The following is a 3,655-nucleotide window of genomic DNA, read 5'->3' on the forward strand; positions in this document are numbered from 1 at the left end:
GAAGATCATTCCACAACTTGGGAACAGCTGTATTATTACTGTATTATTATCACTGCAAACCGTATAAGTAGCACCTTAGCTGGAAAATAAGTTTATATAAAGATATTTCCTTCAAGTATCTAAGATATGTTATTAAATTTCTTCCAGAAATAAGAGAAAATAGCAAGTAGGCTAATTTTCTATTTATGAAATAAAAACACATCTAGTGCACCAGAGGAGATTTATATAATTCTCTTTATGTTTTATATGAGAGGGAAGAGAGTTATCTTTATATTCTGTAACACATTCTACCTGACATTTAAGCCAAGTCTTATATCATATAACTATTAATTAAACAATATATAATTGGTTTGTTGTGATTCTATTGAAAGCGGATTTTCTATTGTCTGGTTAGTGATCTCACTCATAGGTAGCGTGGCCGAGTGGTCTAAGGCGCTGGATTTAGGCTCCAGTCTCTCAGGAGGCGTGGGTTCGAATCCCACCGCTGCCAGAAACATTTTTATAGGTATACATTCCGAATTTATAGTTTCATATGAAAATCCAGTTTAGATAAATTGGTTATCGATTAATGCGTTTTTACATCTGGCATGACTCTATTCCGAATTTACTGTATATTTCTTATGAAAATCTAGCTAAATGATGGATATAATTCGTTCTAGGTTAACGTGTCTAGCATCGGTACAGAAAAGTTATATGAATCGTCGTAGACATAATTTTGTTATGAACTCTTCGCAAATGTTAAAGGGGATTACGAAATTTACAATGATTTGCTAAATCTGATGCGTTGCTTACATTCAACTATCTAACCATATTTCCACTGCAAATAACTATACTTACACGAGCTATCTACTTAAATTTTGGGAAACGTAAAATATGTCTAATGTGACAACGCCGACTAAACCCGTGAATATGGTTATTTTAAGCTTGCATTTCAGACACATTATATAAGGTAAAATATAGAAAGCATTCATCTTTCAATATGATTGGTGAAGTTAGGAAAAATCATCAGGTAGTTTAACAAAATCAATACATGTTACAATGAGTTTCGATCAATGGCCAGGTATTGTGACTTTTCTCTTAATAATAATAATAATAATAATAGTAATAATAACGAAGCTTAAATCACTTTTGAGTTTTTGGATATAAAATTCCCCAGGTTAATAATAAAACAACAACAGCAACAACAACAACATCAATAATAATAATAATAATAATAATAATAATAATAATAATAATAATGATAATTATAATAATGACCACGCTTAAGTCACTTTTAAGTTTTTAGATATAAAATTCTCCTGGTTTAATAATAATAATAATAATAATAATAATAATAATAATAATAAGAGCACGCTTAAATCACTTTTGTTTTTATATCAAATTCCTCTGTTAATATAATAATAATAATAATAATAATAATAATAATAATGATAATAATAATAATAATAATAATAATAATGAGAAGAGAAACTAAAATATTCAGTACCATCGATGTTTTCACTTAAATGTATATACATAAAGCACATTATCATGATACTAATACTAATCTGATTCTCTCGTGTTTTATTTTAGTTATTGTTCAAGAATTACGGGTACATCACGTAGCCTGTCTTTGAGTTAGTGTTGTATTTCTATTTCAATTATCTTTCCTGTATTCACTGGGTATTGCTAATGATATATGATAACATTATTAAAACAGACACTGAAATTTCAAAGACAATTTCAGAAAGATAAAATGTACGAATATCTAGACAATTTCAGAAAAAAAAGATGTTTATTTACAAGAAAAACTCCAAAAAATGTTTTTTTTTTTATTAAAACAGACACTGGAATATCAAAAAGATGTATGAGTATCTAGACAATTTCAGAAAGAAAAGATGTATATTTACAAGAAAAACTCCAAGAAATGTTTTTAGAAAAGATGTATATTTACAAGAAAAACTCCAAGAAATGTTTTTATCTCTGCTTAATAGAATTTCGTTGAACGTTCTTTTAAAATGTGATACCAATAAAAAAGTCTATTGAACTGTAACTTGATCAGAGCTTCTTCGCTTATGACGCAAATCGACAGGAAATTTAGACTAAAAAGTATATTTTCTTTGAGACATTTTAATCAGTTTCACTATCCCGACATAAAAATTATATTGTCAGGAAAGATGAAATATGATCATCAAAGTTAATTTCGCGTGGAAATAGTCTAACATGAATATGAGACAAATGTTTCACATTTCATTTCATGATTACAGATAAAATTGGGTTCAAGATAACCAAAGTATTAAGTTGAAGATACCAGAAAAAATGATACGAGATAGCCAAAAATTAAGTTTAAGATGACATAAAATTGAGTTCATGACATCCAAAGTATTGAGCTCAAAAATCTGGTTTAATATGACAGAAAATTGGTTTGAGACAACCGAAGAATTGGGCTGCAGATGATAAAAAACTAGGTTTAATAAGGCCAAGGAATTAACTTCAAGATGATTTAAAGATTGATATTGAGAAGGCCGAAGAATTAGATTCAAGATGACAAAAAATATGTTCAAGACGGACAATGAATAACCCTCAACATGAAAAAAAAAAATGTTTTTGAGAAGGCCAAAGAATTAGGTTCAAGATTACAGAAAAATTAGTTTCGAGATAGGCCAAGTACTGGGTTCAAGATGGCAAAATTATTAAGCTGAAGATGGCCGAAGAATTTTTTCAAGAGCGAACTATTAGGTTCAAAACGACTGAAGAGGTCAGTTCAATATGATAGAAATTAGGTTAAAAAAAAAGTTCAAAATGGTAGAAAATTCGGTTTGAAACGGCAGAATATTTGGTTTTAGAAGGAAGAAAACTCGGTTGGAAACGATAGATAATTTCAGTTTAAGAAAACTAGGATGTGAATAACTGGAGAATTAGGTTAAAAAAAATGGGTTAAAGATGCCAATAAAGTTAATTTGGAAAAGACAGGCCCAACACGACCAGAAGAGTTGGATTCTTGATGAATTTGGTTTAAGACTTCACATGTTTTTAATAATTTAAAAACACTGTTTCCTTGATTAACTCATCATTAAATTTAATGATATTATGTCAATCGTCCTACATCCTATTCACATACTTAACCTGTGGGAATCGGAAAACTAATGTGTCCGTTGATCTGTAACTCACATTCACAAAATGCGTATGGAAAACGGACCCACTGTAATAAAAGTTAAGACAGTTTTATCTTTATCTTTATTGCTTCATTATGGCTTTGGTCAACCTCGTTATGGGATGACTTCATTAGCAAGGTTCATTAACGATGCTGATGACACCTTCCTTTTTTCTAATTAATCACAAAAAGCAAGATTTTCTGTAAACATATACAGTTTCAAACCTGAATACGCACAGACAATATTGTATCACACGAAACCTCAAGATTTAAAGTCATCCAGTTTTATTTTGATCTTTGTTTTTCACTCTTTCTTGTTATTCATTATTTTTCTTTGGAAAATTTAACTAATTGTGATATGGTCTATATTACAGGTTTTAAATGTTTATTCATTTACTTTTACTTAAGTATTTTATGATCAGTCATTGCCTAAATAATTCTAGTAGTTTAATTATTAGATAAAGCAATTTCTAAATAAATTAATTGACCCCACATAATCGATATATATATATATATATATAT

The 3,655-nt window shown here is 28.9% G+C and overlaps 1 non-coding gene across 1 annotated transcript; it reads left to right on the top strand.

Moving 5' to 3' along the window:
* Positions 1 to 408: 408 nt before the first annotated feature.
* TRNAL-UAG (transfer RNA leucine (anticodon UAG)) lies at positions 409 to 490 on the top strand. Its single transcript has one exon. It is a non-coding gene; the product is annotated as a tRNA-Leu (tRNA).
* The last annotated feature ends 3,165 nt before the right edge of the window (positions 491 to 3,655 follow it).

Source organism: Palaemon carinicauda, chromosome 42, assembly GCF_036898095.1.
Source record: "Palaemon carinicauda isolate YSFRI2023 chromosome 42, ASM3689809v2, whole genome shotgun sequence".
Lineage (NCBI taxonomy): Eukaryota > Metazoa > Arthropoda > Malacostraca > Decapoda > Palaemonidae > Palaemon > Palaemon carinicauda.